Source organism: Lathyrus oleraceus, chromosome 3, assembly GCF_024323335.1.
Source record: "Lathyrus oleraceus cultivar Zhongwan6 chromosome 3, CAAS_Psat_ZW6_1.0, whole genome shotgun sequence".
NCBI lineage: Eukaryota > Viridiplantae > Streptophyta > Magnoliopsida > Fabales > Fabaceae > Lathyrus > Lathyrus oleraceus.
In genome coordinates this window covers 33,345,732-33,364,140 of record NC_066581.1, presented here as the reverse complement: position 1 = coordinate 33,364,140, position 18,409 = coordinate 33,345,732, and positions in this window count along the sequence as shown.

Below are 18,409 nucleotides of genomic sequence, written 5' to 3'. Positions count from 1 at the left end.
CACTTACTCCTCAATTTGATTACATAGTTGTAGCCATAGAACATTTGAAAGACACTAGCACCACGAGAATTGAAGAACTTCATAGTAACTTAGAAGCACAAGAGTTGCGTCTGACTAAAAGAAATTCTAAAAGAGAAACAAAATAGGCTCTAAAAGCTCAGGTTCTGAAAGCTTCTTTTGCCAAGAAGAACCGAAGCAAGCATGGCTAGAAAATAAGAAAAATAATGGTGGTGGTGCTTAGAATTCAGAGCTCTCTAATTTAGATGAGAATAAACATAAGAATGTTAAGAAGGGAAATGAGAAGTTTGATAAGAGAAAGGTTTAGTGCTACAGTTGCAAAAAGATTGGTAATTTTGCTGTTGATTGTTGGTCAAACAAGGTTAACAAGGGTGAAGAAGCTAGCACAGTTAGAGGAGAGTCTGATGATGAACCTGTGCTATTGATGGAATCTGAGAATGTAGGTAGAACAATGGTATACTGGTGGTATATAGACACTGTCTGCTCAAATCAACTAACTGGAAACAAGCAATGGCTGGTTGATTTTACTCTGGTAGAAAGACCAAGATCAGATGTGCTGATGATGAGTATCTAAATGCTAAAGAAAGGAAATGTCATAGTGAAATTGAACAATGTCAAAATTGTATTGATCAAGGATGTATGGTATGTTCTTGTTTTGAGTAACAATCTGATGAGTGTAGGTCAGTTTCTTGAAAAAGGTTTTTCAATAACCATGGAGAACAATCTCTTGAAGTTGTGTGACTGTAATCAGAAGTTGATTATGCAGTCTGAACTAGGAAGAAATAGGACATTCAAGGTGAATGTTGCAACAATAGACACTCAATGCCTTGGTGCGAGAAATATTGAAGGAAAAGTGAGCTTTTGCACAAGAGATTTGGACATTTGAACTTCAGAAGCTTATGGCATATGAGTTCAAAGAATCTGGTACATGGAATTCCAAAGATTGTGGCACCAGAGAAATCATGTGATATGTGCACGAGAGGCAAACAACTAAGATTTCCATTCTCATCAGAAATGCCTCCAAGAGTAACTCATGCTTTTAGTGTGGTGCATTATGATGTATGTGGGCCATTTGAGGTACCTTCACTTGGAGGAAACAAGTACTTTGTGTCATTTCTGGATGAGTTCACAAGAATGACATGGGTATCGCTACGTGAAAAATATAGAGTCGCAATTGGTTTTTGTTTATTCCAAAGGAAAGGGAAAATATCGAGAAAACCCCAAAAGAATGGTCGTCGCAACCACGGACAGGTTCAGAAGTCGGTTATGCAAGGGGAATGTATTAACACCCCCCACATCCATCGTACTCGATGGGAACCATCTAAGATGTCTATGCTTGAATGAGTGTTATTATCTTAATACTTACTTGCTAAGGGTTTACAAAGTGAAAATGGATTTTTTTTATTAGTGTGCTCGCCAAGGATTTGGGTCCTCGTGCCTACGTATGCTCACTTGTTTAAGTGAGAATCAGAGCACCATAGTTCGTAGTACGTTGTCAGCATGTCAAACTATTTGGCTGATAAATTTGCTGCAGAAGCTGAAGTTCAAGGTGAGCAAACCATCCAGGTTGATGATAAACAGAAAATCAACCATAAGTCTTGCCAAGAATCCAGTGTTGCATGGAAGAAGCAAGCACATTGATACTAAGTGACATTTTCTGCACAATCAAGTTCAGAATGGAGTGCTTAAGGTTGTTCATGTCAACACTCAGAAGCAACTTGCAGATGTGTTAACCAATGCGATCAAAACAGAACAGTTCATCAATTTCAGGGATGGAGTTGGTGTTGTTGACTTTTAATCTTGAATATGAATTAAGGGATGATGTTAAATGTAATTCAAATTCAAGTTGTTAGTTTGCATTTCATTTAACATTTAAGTTTGCATTTGAATTTGGGTTAATGTATATAAACCAATAGTTAGTTACTGTAAGACCCCAATTTTGACCCTAAGACCCCTCATGTCATCTCATCATTTGCATTGGCTTTGGGATCACACCTTGGTATCCTCATCATCCCTCATTCATTGGGTTTGCATTGGGATAGATCACTAAACACATATGATTGCATCATACTTTGTTTTTATTTTTTTACCAAGCAAAATACCAAAAATATGTCTACCATAGTTTTATTTCTTTTGTAGGTAGTGTGTGCATCCACATGTGCCTTATCAAGCTCATATATAGGGTTTGAGACCCTCAATGCAAGAGATAAATCAAGTAAAGGTTCAAACTGGTTCTCAATATTATAGATGGATCCCTATGTTCTTTATTTGTCATTTTTATCAAGAATTCATCAAGAGGTTGAAGCTTGTTTGTCATGGAAGCCCTAATTCATCTAGGTATCCTGTGTGCCTTCCTCGGCAAGTTTCTTCAACACTTGATCAAATATCATAAATGGATACTCCACTGTACTCCATCTTAAGAATATATGATTCTCCATGAGCCCCAAAGAGAAAAGGAACTTCAAGTTTACAAGTTGGTTCAAGGAGGTTGACCAGGAAAGTCAACTAGTCAAATCTAGGGTTTCCTAGACCCTATCTCCTACAATTTTTGTCATATGAAAATGATTCCAAGAGAAATGTTACTTTTTATGACATTCCAAACAACTTTCATGTTGGCATCAAGAGCTAATTTTGCTTGGAAAGTCATTTTTTATGGTGAAAGATTATAGGTCATTTTGTTTGTGCCCTAGATGGAAGGTCAACTTGCAAGGACCATAACTTGCTAAATATTTATGATATTAAGACCATCCAAGTTTCATGATTAATTTCAAGATATCTTCTCTAACTTTTCTTCTTTTAGAAAGTTCAAATTTCACTTGCAAGGGCATGTACCAAGAGGAAACATTATAGGCCATTTTGGGCCATCATCATTGAACAAGCAATTTTCCTCAACTTCTAAAATCCATAACTCCTTCATGAAATATCCAAATGGTGTCAAATTTGTGACCAAACTGAAGAATATTGACATATCTAAAACTTTGAATAAGGAACCAAAGTCATTTGTGTTGATTCTTAGTATTGGCAGCAATTTTGGTAAAACAAAGAGTGTTCACAAGATGTTATGTGTGATGTCTTAACATAAGATATCTTTTGTACCTGCTGGAGTTCAAGAATATGTTCATGCAGGATTGTTTCAGAATGTCATACACAAGGTCATGGCATTTGATATGGTTGTACCTGCTGGAGCTTAAATGAAAGACATGTTCATGCAGGATTGTTTCAGAATGTCATACACAAGGTCATGGCATCTGATATGGTTGTACATGCTGGAAGTTATAAAAGGAATTATTGAATTATGCAGGATTTTTCCAGGATGTCAGACCCGATGTCATGACATCCTGTACACAAAACATTCAGTGTGAATGTCTGGTGTTTTGTGATTGCATAATTAATGGAAATCTTAGTATGATTGAAGATCTGATTAGCTGGCGCATTCAATCATGGATTACAACCTGATTTACTTATTTTCCAAGGAGATCTAACCAGCTGTTATAAAAAGATTTGATTGGAAAATAGATTTAGGGTTTTCAAGATGTCCAAGCCCAACTAAATGCTTCTATAAAAAGGGACTTAGAAAACCTGTTTGAACACACAACCAATACTGAGCGAAATACAGGGAGAGAGCTAGGGTTTGTGTGAGTTTAGTCGTGAGACTTATAGGTCATTAAAGTCATCCATTGATGATTGAATTGGACTGATTTGTGGTTGTAATTTGTCACTCTAAAGCTGTTAAGCAAGAGTGTGTGTCTACTTGATCAAAGCTGTGAAGCAAGATCAAGTGTGTGTCTTCTTGATCAAAGCTGTTAAGCAAGATCAAGAGTGTGTCTTCTTGATTGAAACTGTGAAGTAAAATCAAGAGTGTGTTATTGAAAAGTGTTTTCTTTTCTCAAGGGATAGTTGTTTAAGATCACAGGTGTGATTGTAGGGAAGTGAGTGGGTTCTCATATCTAAGAGTGCTTAGGTAGAAATTGCACGGGTAGAGATTAGGTGAGAAAGTCTATAACTTGTTGAAGTGTACGGAGAGTCTTTGAACTGATTCTATTTTAGTGAATTTCCTTCCTGGCTTGGTAGCCCCCAAATGTAGGTGAGTTGGACCGAACTGGGTTAACAATTGCTTGTGTATCTTCTGCATTACCTTTCTATATCTTTCTTCTGTTAGTGTAATTCAGATATTAGTGTCGTGACATTACATTCGACATCTCATATCTGGTACCAGAATTTCAATTGGTATCAGAGCAGGCATCCTGCTCTGGTTTTGGGTGAGATCTAGGGACAATACTTTCTGGTTCAATGGAGAGAGATGAAGGATCTGTTCATAGGCCACCAATTTTGGATGGTTCTAACTATGACTATTGGAAGCCTCGAATGGTAGCCTTTCTAAAATCTCTTGATAACAAGGTGTGGAAAGCAGTGTTAACAGGCTGGGTACATCCTGTCATTACTAAAGAAGGAGAAGCCACTACTGAGAAGAAGCCTGAAGAACAATGATCCAAGGAGGAAGATGATTTAGCTCTTGGAAACTCTAAAGCATTGAATGCAATTTTCAATGGGGTAGACAAGAATATTTTCAGGTTGGTAAACAACTATGAAGTGGCCAAAGATGCTTGGGACATTCTCAAGACCACTCATGAGGGCACCTCTAGGGTAAAGATGTCTAGACTTCAGCTGCTCACCTCCAAGTTTGAAAACTTAAGGATGAAAGAAGATGAAAACATTCATGAATTTCACATGAGTATCCTTGAAATTGCTAATGCCTCAGGAGCCCTGGGAGAGAAGATGACAGATGAAAAACTGGTAAGGAAAATACTTAGGTCACTCCCTAAGAGATTTGCAATAAAGGTGACTGCCATAGACGAGTCTCAAGACATTTCCAACATGAGGGTTGATGAGCTAATTGGTTCCCTCCAAACCTTTGAGATGGGATTAAATGATGGTGTTGAAAAGAAAACAAAGAGCATGGCCTTTATGTCAAACACAGAAGAAGAAAAGAGTCAGGAGGTTGACGAAGATTTGGTGAATGAAGTGGCCATGCTGGGAAGACAGTTCAATAAACTGTTAAAAAAGATGGATGTAAGATCTAAGGCAAATGTCAGGAACATCTCATATGACATCAGTAAATCCAACAATGCTGGGAAAAGAGCAAGATCAGATGAGAAGCTCAAAGAAGGAAAAGAGGTACAGTGCTATGAATGTGATGGGTATGGACACATCAAGACTGAATGTGGAACCTACCTCAAGAAGCAGAAGATGAGTCTTGCTGGCACTTGGTCTGATGAAAGTGAAACAGAGGAGGCTGCAAATCTTGTGACTGCCTTGACAGGAAGATGGGGAACTGATGAAGACTCAAGTGATGATGAAGTAACCTTTGAAGAATTGGCCTCTACCTACAGAAAGCTCTGTCACAAAAGTGTAGAGTTGTGCAAACAGGTTGAAAGCCAAAAGAAGGAAATGACTCAACTTGAGAATGAGAAGGTAGAATACTTGGAAACTATCTCCAAATTACAAACAGAAGCAGTGGTTCTGAATGCCAAGCTAGTTGAAAATCCACAAGCTGAAAGTCAGAAGATAGCACAGCTGGAAAGTGAAAAGGCAGACCATGTGAAAACCATCTCTAAGCTGAAAACTGAAGCCATGTTCCTAAACTCTAAACTAGAAGAAATGACCAAGTATGTAAGGATGTTAAGTAATGGATCTGACTCTTTAGACAAGATTCTCCAAACTGGACAAATGACTGGAGACAAATCTGGCATTGGGTATAATGACTCAAAGCCTGAGAGCAGTAACACTGGACCCAAACCTAAGTGCATCCATAATAAAACTAAACATGTGATGTCACATCATATGTCACAACACCATAAGAGGAAACAGCAGAAGGGGAAACAACAAAGATGGAGATGCCATTACTGTGGGAAATTTGGTCATCTGAAACCTTTCTGCTATAAACTGTATGGTTACCTTAGGCCTGCTCAACATCAGAATCACTATCAACCCAGACCCAAACAGCACAGACCTATCATCAAGAAGAAATGGGTTCCTAAGACTAATGTTACAAGTCTAATAGCTCACATTCCCCTCAGAGTCTCAGCCAAAGAAGAGTGGTACTTTGATAGTGGATGTTCCAGACACATGACTGGAAACCAAGACCTGCTAATTGACCTGCAGCAGCATACCATAAGCCATGTAACCTTTGGAGATGGAGCAGAAGGTGAAATTAAGGGAACATGTAAGCTTGATTGTCCTGGAGTTCCTGAACTTGACAAGGTTCTACTAGTTAAGGGCTTGACTGCAAATCTAATAAGCATCAGTCAACTATGTGATCAAGGTTTGAATGTTAACTTCACCAAAACTGAATGCCTAATTTCTAACAAAGATAGTGAAGTGATTATGAAAGGAATCAGGACCAAAGACAACTGCTACATGTGGAGCTCTCATGTCAAAGAGAAAGGGATGAAGATGAGTATAGATGCTAGAAGAACCCTCAAGAGTGATGAAAGACAAGTCTCTGGGAAATGTCAGAAGCTCAGACTTAACCTCACCTTCATAGGAAAAAAGGTTATGATGGCTCAAACAACTGAGAGGATAGATCAAACAGGTAGACATATGACCAGTCATGGGCAGTCTGGAACTGGAAAAAGCATTGTTGGAACTAGGTCACAAGGGACTGTGTGCAAAAATTCCAAAGACAATGTGGAGAAGATAGGGATGACATCTGCTCCTGCACATGTGAAAGGTAAAAATGGTGTTCATATAGAAAATGAAAGCAGGTGGACTCAACTGAGGTGGATGAAACTACTGATGATTGCATACAATGTCACACACGATGTCATGACATTGTATTATGACAACCTGGATACTGAAACTAGGTCCAAAAATCATATTCAGCACAGATGGACCAAGCACTGTTTTTACTATTATCACTCCATTAGAAAATTCTTGGAAGACAAATTCATTTGTCTAAAGCATGGACTGGAACTAGCTGACAAAGTAGCAAGGAATTTGGGAGAAATTCAAATTGAATATGAGAGAGGGAAATTAGGGATTTGGACTCTTGTGAAATTATGGCAATTAAAGTGGAAAAGAAAAGGAAATAAAAATTGTGTCTGCCCTCTTAAAATAAAGAGCCACATTAATTATAAATCATTCCCTAGCATTGAGAATAGTATCTATGCTCTCAGCACACTCTACCTAAACACAACAATCTCCATCTCCATTCAACTTCTCAGAGAAACTCAGCTAGGGCAAAGAAACTTCTGTCAAAAGTTCTACAACATGTCTCAACATCCTTCATCATCTGGTTCAAAATCCTCTCACCATGCAAAGACTCCCTCCATGGAGTTTCTAGATGAAGACGTGCTGGACGTTACTCCTCTTTGCGTGATACCAGGTGACACCCCAGGTCCCTCCTCCAGGGTTGAAGATAAGCAAGGTAATACCCCTGGTAAATCTTCTCTTCCAAAAGACATGCATTATGTTGATTGTGCCATTAGGAACCTAGTCACTAGGATTCTAAGTGAAGGACATGAAGTCAAATGGGTTTCTACCCCTCTGTCCAGAAGGGACCCCTCACCTGAGGAGGAACCTCATGCTGATAAAGATGATGATTCGTCTAGATCAGAAAAGGAAGTTGCTGCTGAGGGGTTATGCTCTCTAGGTAAAACCCTACCTAGAAAGAAACCAGAAAAAATGTCTCAGGAGAATATTATTGACCTAGAGGAAGAAAGCTCTGAAGAAGAGGATGATCCTTTGGTTCATCTTGTAAAACCTAGTGTAGCTGAGAAACTGAGAACTAGGAAAGGGAAAAGTGTGGCTAAAATGAGAACAGCAAGAGTGAAAAAGGCTGCTGGTGTAGGACCCTCAAAATCCTGGAGCAAAGTTGAGGTTAGGAAAAGGAAAGAAAGAGACAGTTCTGATTCTGAGGAGGATGTCGAAGACGATGTCCCAGACATCTCCCCTGCAAAAAGGCAGGCTGTTCAGAAGTCTCCTGGCAAAGCTGCTGCTGTGCACCTAGACAATATCTCCTTTCATTTAGAAGATGGTGCTGCAAAATGGAAATTTGTCATTCATAGGAGGATAGCTGTTGAAAGAGAGCTTGGAAAAGAGGCTGTAGAGGTAAAGGAAGTAATTGATTTGATCAAAAATGTTGGACTAATGAAGACTGTGGTAGCTCTACCCCAATGTTATGAGGGGTTGGTAAAAGAGCTTATTGTGAATATCCCTGAGGATATTTATGAAAAGAGCAGCAGGGAGTTCTGCAAGGTGTTTGTAAGGGGAAAATGTGTGAAATTCTCACCAAGTATTATCAACAAGTTCCTAGGAAGAGGAACTGATGGAAGAGTGGACCTAGAGACTACAGACAATGAGGTCTGTAGGGTTATTACAGCTGGCCAAGTTAAGGAATGGCCTAGTAGGAATCACTTATCAGCTGGCAAGCTCACTGTCAAATATGCCATCTTACACAAGATTGGTTTAGCCAACTGGGTGCCTACTAATCATATCTCTACCATCTCCATTGGTCTTGGAAGAATTATTCATGCAATTGGAACCAATATAAACTATGACTTTGGAAAGTTTATATTTGATCAAACCATCAGACATGCCTCCACAAATGCTGTGAAGTTGCCCATTGCCTTCCCATCCATTATTTGTGGTATTGTCTTGAGTCAACAACCAGACATTCTCAATACAAGTGACATGCCAAGCAGAAGAAAACCCCCTCTATCCTATCATTATAAGCTGTTTGAGGGAAGTCATGTTAATGATGTTGTTATGACATCTGCCAGAAGGGAGCCTGCATCTCAAGGGAGCTTAATTAACCAACTAAAAGATACCTGCAAGGAATTGGAGAATGGTATAAGGGTGGCCAAGGCAAGAAAAGAAGCTTTGGAAGTTCTTATCTGCAGCATGGAAAAGGAAGAAATGGAGAAGGCTGCTAAGAATTCAGATGCAAAAGCCCAATCCAGTGGCAGCTCTGAAAGCTCTGAAGACTCTGAAGGTAAAGGTGATACTTCTTCCTCTAATTGATGGTTCCCCCCCTTTGGTATTGAAGACTGAAGACTGTGTGAGGTGTGCTGTGAAGACTGTTGTGACTGTTTTTTTTGGAAGCTGTTCTGCTCTTGCTGTTTGAAGGCTGAAGTTTTATTGTTTTTTTTAATGTGTAATTTGTGGCAGTCCTCATTGATGCATGTTTGTAATATTTTGGGCTCTTAATGAGTTCCTTGGATTTGTTCATTATCTCAGCTATCACAGCTATGTATAATGATGGTTTGTACTGCTTAACTGATATGTTTTAACATGTTTAATGTTATAACATCTATCCTGACATTCTCTGATAGACTAATTGACATTTATTTTGTCTAATTGGTCACCTTTGGTCAATTTTGACTAAAAAGGGGGAGAAGTGTTAATGTGGAATGTGGAAGCAGTGAGTTGTATGTAGCTGAACTGAAGGACAACTATTATTGAAGGAAGTGCACAGGTGTTAAAACAAAATGTTGTTCTGTTTACAGATATCAAAGATATGGTGCACAGGTGTTGATGTTGAAGCATATGTCAGAATGACATTCTGGCTGGTACAGGTGCTGGAGTTACAGTAGCTGTTATTTGATGTATGTACAGATTTAGGGGGTGAAGGAGTACCCTTGTGCATTGTGCATTTGTGTGTCTTACTAGTTGCATCCATAACTAGTAATTCTGTTTTTGTTGCACATATTTAGGGAGAGGAGAAGTACCCTTGTGCATGTGTGTATTACTAGTAACTATAAGCTAGTAATTGTGTTGCTTCTGCTGCTATTTAAACTACTGTTATGTTGTTTAACTGCTGATAGTTTACCTTGTGAACAAAAAGGACAGATATATGTTTTAGCCAAAATTTGTCAAAGGGGGAGTTTGTTGATTCTTAGTATTGGCAGCAATTTTGGTAAAACAAAGAGTGTTCACAAGATGTTATGTGTGATGTCTTAACATAAGATATCCTTTGTACCTGCTGGAGTTCAAGAACATGTTCATGGAGGATTGTTTCAGAATGTCATACACAAGGTCATGGCATCTAATATGGTTGTACTTGCTGGAGCTTAAATGAAAGACATGTTCATGCAGGATTGTTTCATAATGTCATACACAAGGTCATAACATCTGATATGGTTGTACCTACTGAAAGTTATAAAAGGAATTATTGAATTATGCAGGATTTTTCCAGGATGTCAGGCCCGATGTCATGACATCCTGTACACAGAACATTCAATGTGAATGTTTGGTGTTTTGTGATTGCACAATTAATGGAAATCTTAGTATGATTGAAGATCTGATTAGCTGGCGCATTCAATCATGGATTACAACCTGATTTACTTATTTTCCAAGGAGATCTAACCAGCTGTTATAAAAAGATTTGATTGGAAAATAGATTTAGGGTTTTCAAGATGTCCAAGCCCAGCTGAAAGCTTCTATAAAAAGGGACTTAGAAAACCTGTTTGAACACACAACCAATACTGAGCGAAATACAGAGAGAAAGCTAGGGTTTGTGTGTGTTTAGTCATGAGACTTGTAGGTCATTCAAGTCATCCATTGATGATTGAATTGGACTGATTTGTGGTTGTAATTTGTCACTCTAAAGCTGTTAAGCAAGAGTGTGTGTCTACTTGATCAAAGCTGTGAAGCAAGATCAAGTGTGTATCTTCTTGATCAAAGCTGTTAAGCAAGATCCAGAGTGTGTCTTCTTGATTGAAACTGTGAAGTAAAATCAAGAGTGTGTTATTGAAAAGTGTTTTCTTTTCTCAAGGGATAGTTGTTTAAGATCACATGTGTGATTGTAGGGAAGTGAGTAGGTTCTCATATCTAAGAGTGCTTAGGTAGAAATTGCACGGGTAGAGATTAGGTGAGAAAGATTGTAACTTGTTGAAGTGTACGGAGAGTCTTTGAACTGATTCTATTTTAGTGAATTTCCTTCCTGGCTTGGTAGCCCCCAGATGTAGGTGAGTTGGACCGAACTGGGTTAACAATTGCTAGTGTATCTTCTGCATTACCTTTCTATATCTTTCTTCTGTTAGTGTAATTCAGATATTAGTGTCGTGACATTACATTCGACATCTCATATATGGTACCAGAATTTCAATTTGAAGCTCATAGAAAAAGTTATTCAAGGTGGAAAAAATGGTCATTTGACTTTTAACTTAGAAAATTTTCAACCATGTTTGATTCTTCCAACTTCCACACTGGAATTCATCATGATCCAAGCTGAAAATGAAAAACATTTCAACAACAAACTCGTTCCCTTTCATGCTAGCTTTCCAAATAGTCCAATATCATGGCATTTGGATTAATTTTGAGGGACTTGTGCATGGGTGCATTGCATGGCCCTATTTGGAAACTTTTGTTCTCAATTATCAACCTACACTGCATGGCTTCATGAAGTGAGTTCAGCATCAAGTGTGCACAAATTTGTACCTTTTGCAATCATCATTTGGGCCTTAACACATGCCCGTGCAACCATGCACACCAAGTTGCTTTTTTTGACAAAATTTTGAAAGTGTGTGAAAATGAACTCCCAAGGCTATATATACATGTGAATTGCCTCAGAATTGAGGACCTTTTGCCCAAGCTTTGGCCTGCAAATTCTCCTAACCTCCATTGATAGAATACCTTGAAGATTTCTTTGGACATCGAGTTTTGATTCCCATTCTGTTTTGGAATTGAAACTCCAAGGGTTCAAAGCCTTTTGCATCCAAATCATCTCCTGCAAGATAGTAGAAGTAAATCCAAGTAAATTGGAATTGAGATCGAGCTTCATCACTGCAAACAGAAGGTGAATTTTCAGAAACTTTCCTTCTTCGATTCTCCATCAATTCTCCATCATTTCTCTTAATTTTTGGTTGGCCGAAGTCCTACCAATGTAGGCAACAAGATTGAGTTGCTTTGAGGTCAAATCTAAGCAACTCAGTTCATACACCTCATATTTCAATTCCACATATCTCTTTATATAGTGAGAATTGGAAGAAATGGAGGTCAGATTCTTGCTCCTCCTGTTTTTCTCAGCAAAACCATGTATGGATCTTCCATATTTGTGAAAGTTTTAGTTGGACTAGTCCTGTGGAGGCCAACGGAGAAGATGACCGAAGCTAGGACTTCGGTGATGCGTTGGAGAGATCCAGGCCATATGATCTGGTCCATGGCTTATAATCTTGGCCTTTGATTTGAATTACCAATGTTGCTACGCGTTGACTGTGGTGCACCATGGATACGATGCGCGTGGCCATCAGATCTGCCACCTCAATTAATGAGGGAAATATGATGACCCTTGTTTTTTCTATTTTATTTTATTTTTTGATTAATATTTTTAATAGCTCATTTTTGTTAAATTCATAATAATTTAAATTTTGATCCAAAAAATATGGGACTTTCACCAAAAATCTTTAAATAATTTCCTCTTCCATATTTTGAATTAAAATAATTTTTTGGATTAGATTTGATATTCTTTGTTAATTTAATAGTTTTTGACTTGTTTTTAAATATTTTTAAATATTTTTAAATACTCCTGACATTCTAAAAGTTCCCAAATTTTTTGTCTAAGGTCCTTTGACCTTGTTTGACCTAGGATAAATCCCTTGGCCATTTATTTGGTGATTTAAAGAGGTTCGAGGTTTTGCCCGTTTTAAAAAATGCATTTTATTTCATTTTAAATAGATTTTTAATTGTTTAAATGTTTAAAATTGTTGTTGAGCCATTTGGTTGACCTTGTGTTATTTCATCTTCTGTTTGGCCTTGATCATGATTGATTTAAACTTCCATTTGATCAATACTATTAGATTTAGGTGGTTGGTGAAATGTACACTTCATCCCTCAAGATGAATGGATAGTATTGATCAGATGAAATTCCTCCCTTGATCAGTTTGGGTTCCCATTTCTATTTCTCTTCATATTCATCCATCTTCTTACCAATCCATCATTGACCAATGATTTCTCTACAAATCAAATGCTAGTTGATCCATCAATGACCTTGTGTCAGATGAATCAACATGAGCCAGATTGAGATAGGTCCTCCTCATTTTATTTTTGTGTGTGGTATGCTTTAGGAGCTTGATTCTTCGTATCATGTCTCTAGCATACATTAACACCAATATTTCTATTGCCTGACCTTATATAGTTGTGACTTCTACATAAGTCCAATTACGATTGCTTAACATAGTGCTAAATCTGTCCCAAAAGGCATATCATTCTAGTAAGTGAGATTGTAAGTCTCCAATTCCTCATGGTATTGTGTGAAGACTTAACCTTTTTTCCATTTGCGAGAGCTAGTCGCATACTTGTTGATTTATCCAAGTTGGAGCCCTTCTCATGGATGATGTCTTGGTTTATGTCTTCATGCTTGTGAGTGGATGGTTGAGTGTTCTCCAAAGAATGACTTAAACAATTGAATCCTTCACTAATATTTCTTTATTATTGCTTTATCTTTAATGTCATATACTTAATGCAACTTAAATTTTAATATCTTTATCATTCGTTGCCATTTACATTTCATGCAACTTGTTTATGTTTCAATCATCTTCACTTTGCTCAATTGAGCCATATCTTTGTGCTTGTATATATTATGTACTTGTGATTTTATTCTGTTTGTTGTCTTAGGACCTTAAAATACCTAATAACAACAAAAAACCCTAAAAAAATATGTTGGTGGACTGTTGGACCTCTACCTTTGACTTAATCTGAGATTTTAGACTTAGAATATGCAACTTCCCTCGAGGATGTGTGATTGTCAAGAGGGATATTTAGAAGTTGATGTGAAGGAGTAATTCAGAGCCAACAATCCAAACATATGGGTAATGATGTGAATGTTATTGTACCAGTACTCAAGACTCCGGAGCGGGTAGTTATTCAGTTTGAAAACAACAAGATTATTAACAGATCGATATCGTCATTGGTAATACGGTTAGCGGGCCCAGTCCCGTACTCATCCGATAAAGATTTGCCTTATAAATGCAATGCTACTATGATTGAGAATGGGCAAGAGGCTCCTTTCCCACTACAAATTCAGTGGTAAGCATTGTAGATGTTGTGAAGGTGACCCGTAGCGGTCGTGTATTTAATCCGGTATCTACAAAGGTTATGGAAGATGTTATGATTGGTAAGAAGGCAGATATTCCCTCAGTTGATCCTGTTAATGCTCCAACTTGTCAGTCTAGTGAATCCAGCGGGTTAAAGATTAAGGATGTTGATAATGATGAGTTCTGAGATTAATCAAGAAGAGTGAGTTCAACTTTGTGGAGCAGCTGCTCCAGACGCCTTCAAAAATTTATGTGTTATCTTTATTGATGAACTCCAAAGCGCATAGAGAAGCTTTGCAGAAAGTATTGGGGAAAGAATATGTAGAGCATGATGTTACAGTGGATCAGTTTGATCATATTGTTGCCAATATTACTTCATGTAATAATCTGAGTTTTTATGATGAAGAACTTCCTGAGGAAGGTAGAAATCACAACTTGGCACTCCACATTTCAATGAATTACAAAGAGGACGCTATGTCCAATGTATCGGTTAATATTGGTTCATCATTGAATATGTTGCCCAAGTCAACTTTGGCAAGGCTGTCTTATCAAGGCACACCTATGAGGTTCAGTGGTGTGGTTGTGAAAGAGTTCAATGGTTCTCGAAAAACTATCATTGGAGAGGTGGACCTTCCAGTCAATATTGGTCTGAGTGAATTTTAGATTACTTTACAAGTGATGGACATTCGTCCGGCCTACAGCTGTTTACTAGGAAGGCCATGGATTCATGAGGCGGGTGCTGTAACGTCGACACTGCATCAAAAGTTGAAATTTGTTAAGAAAGGCAAACTCGTCGTTGTTGGAGGAGAGAAAGCGATTTTGGTGAACCATCTATCATCCTTCACCTACGTGGAAGCTGAAAAAGAAGTTGGAATGTTGTTCTAAGCTTTGTCTATTGCTGATGAAACTCAGAAGACTGGGGCATCCATGTCTTCTCTGAAAGATACAAAGGATATTATTCAGGCTGGTGGCACTGATAAGTGAGGTCGTGGTGTAGAGATTATTGAGAATAAGAATAGAGATGGTCTGGGATTTCAACAAGGGTCGTTCAACAGTAGTGTCAAGGCTATGCAACAAGTTTTCCACAGTGGAGGGTTCATTCATGAAGGTGAACAACACTCAGTTGCAGTTATTGAAGACGATGAAGATGAAGCTTATGCCAACTTCGTGACACACGACCAAACTTGTAACAATTTGGTTGTTGTAGACGTTCCTATTGTTATGCATCGTTCAAAGTAAAATGTTTTATTATTAATATAAAAATCCTTCTCTTATGCCTAAGGGAGAAGTGAAACATTGTTGGGCATTTTCAATATTATCATCAATAAAAATACAATTTTATTCATCCACATCTATGATGTTTGTTTTTACTTTTTTCTTTTTCTGAAAATGGTAATCACAAAAAACATAAATACGCAACAATTTGTTCCCACATCTGCATAATATTTGTTTGCACTCCAAATTTCTAAAATAAAAATATCAAATCACTATGCAGGTTGGTTCTCAAACCTATTGAATATAATGATCCTACCCCCTCTCCAAACTTTGATTTCCCCGTGTTTGAAGCCGAGGAAGAGAATGATGATGAAGACGTGCCTGATGAGTTGTCCTGTTTTCTTGAACACAAGGAAAGAGCCATTCAGCTGTTTGAAAAGCATATTGAGTTGGTCAACTTGGGTTCCGAAGATGATATCAAGGAAGTCAAGATTGGGTCGCAGCTTTGTCCAGAGGTTAAGAAGGGGTTGGTTGATCTTCTTCGAGAATACTCTGATGTGTTTGCTTGGTCCTATCAAGATATGTCAGGTATTGATACTGATATTGTGAAGCATAGATTTATGTTGAAGCCAGAATCCCGCCAGTCAAGCAGAAACTGAGAAGAACTCATCCTGATATGGCAGTGAAGATTAAGGAGGAAGTGCAAAAGCAGATTGATGCCGGTTTCCTTGTTACCTCCGAGTATCCGCAATGGGTGGCTAATATTGTGCCTATTCCAAAGAAGGGTGGAAAAGTTTGTATGTGTGTTGATTATAGATATTTGAATAAAGCCAGTCCAAAAGATGATTTTCCTCTGCCACACATTGATATGTTGGTAGACAATACAACAAAATTCAAAGTCTTTTCTTTTATGGATGGATTTTTCGGTTATAATCAGATCAAGATGGCACCCGAAGATATGGAAAAGACCACATTCATTACACCTTGGGGAACATTGTGTTATCGAGTGATGCCTTTCAGTTTAAAGAATACTGGTGCAACATACTAGAGATCCATGACCACTCTTTTCCATGATATGATGCATAAAGAGATTGAAGTCTATGTTGATGATATGATTGCTAAATCAACGACTGAAGAAGAGCATGTTGAGAATTTGTTGAAGTTATTCCAGCGTTTGAAGAAGTATAAACTCCGCTTGAATCCCAATAAGTGTACATTTGGTGTTCACTCTAGTAAGTTGTTGGGCTTTATTATCAGCAAGAAGGGTATTGAAGTTGATCCTGCCAAGGTCAAAGCAATACAAGAGATGCTTGTGCCAAAAAATGAGAAGCAAGTCAGAGGTTTTCTCGGCCGCTTGAACTATATCTTAAGATTTATATCGCATATGACTGCCATATGTACGCCTATATTCAAGCTCCTTCAGAAAGACCAGTCTTATGGTTAGACCGAACATTGCCAAAAAAATTTGACAGTATCAAAAGAATATCTGCTTGAGCCTCTGATTCTGTCTCCGCCTGTTGAAGGAAGACCTTTAATCATGTATTTGACTGTGCTTGAAGAAAGTATGGGTTGTGTTCTTGGTCAGCAAGATGACTATGGTAAAAGAATATGCAATTTACTACCTCAGTAAGAAGTTCACCGATTGTGAGGCTCGGTATTCTATGCTTGAGAAGACATATTGTGCTTTAGCTTGGGCTGCTAAGCGTTTGCGCCAGTATATGTTGAATTATACTACTTGGTTGATATCTAAAAATGGATCCAATCAAGTACATTTTATAAAAGCCTGCTTTAACTAGGAGGATTGCCCGTTGGCAGATGTTATTATCTGAGTATGATTGAATATTGAGCTTAGAAAGCTATTAAAGGTAGTGTCTTGGCTGACCATTTGGCTGACCAACCTATTGAATATTATCAGTCAGTACAATATGATTTTCCTGACAAAGAGCTTTTATATTTGAAGATGAAAGATTATGATGAACCATTGCTTGGAGAAGGGCAAAAGCCCGATTCCTATTGGGGCATGGTATTTGATGGGGTTGTTAATTCATATGGTAATGGAATTGGGGCAGTGACTATTACTCCTCAAGGCACTCATTTTCCGTTTACAACTAGATTGACCTTCAAATGTACAAACAATATGACTGAGTATGAAGCTTGCATTATGGGGCTCGAAGAAGCCATTGATCTTATGATCAAATATCTCGACGTCTATGGAGATTCAGCTTTGGTTATGAATCAAATCAAATGTGAATGGGAGACGAATCAACCCAGTTTGATACCGTATAGAGATTATGCGAGGAAAATATCAACTTTCTTTATAAAGGTTTAGTTTCATCATATCCCTCGAGATGAAAATTAGATGGCAGATGCTCTTGCAACATTGGCTTCCATGATGGTGTTGAAGTATTGGAATGAAGTTCCCAATCTGACTGTGATTCGTCTTGATAGGGAAGCTCATGTGTTTTCTATTGAAGAGATCAAGGATGATAAACCATGGTATTATGATATCAAATGTTTCCTCCAAAGTCAAATTTACCCTCCTGAGGCATCTTTGAAAGATAAGAAGACTTTGAGAAGATTATATGGAAACTTCTACCTAAATGGTGATGTGCTTTATAAGAGAAACTTCGATATGGTTCTACTCAGATGCATGGATAGACACGAAGTGAACTTATTGATGATTGAAGTACATGAAGGTTCCTTTGGTACTCATTCCAATGGACATTCTATGGCAAATAAGATGTTGAGAGCAGGTTACTATTGGCTAACAATGGAATCTGACTGTTGCAAGTTTGTGAAGAAATTCCACAAGTGTCAAATTTATGCGGATAAGATTTATGTTCCTCCGACACTTTTGAATGTCATTTACTCTCCATGGCCCTTCTCCATGCAAGGAATTGATATGATTGGCATGATTGAGCCCAAAGCTTCAAACGGATATTGTTTCATTTTAGTGGCTATTGATTACTTCACAAAATGGGTTGAAGCGGCCTCGTACGTAAATGTGACCAAGCAAGTTGTTGTAAGGTTTATCAAGAATCAAATTATATGATGTTATGGTGTGCTAAGTAAGATCATTACTGATAATGGATCGAACTTGAATGACAGTATGATGGAAGCTCTTTGCAAATACTTCAAAATAG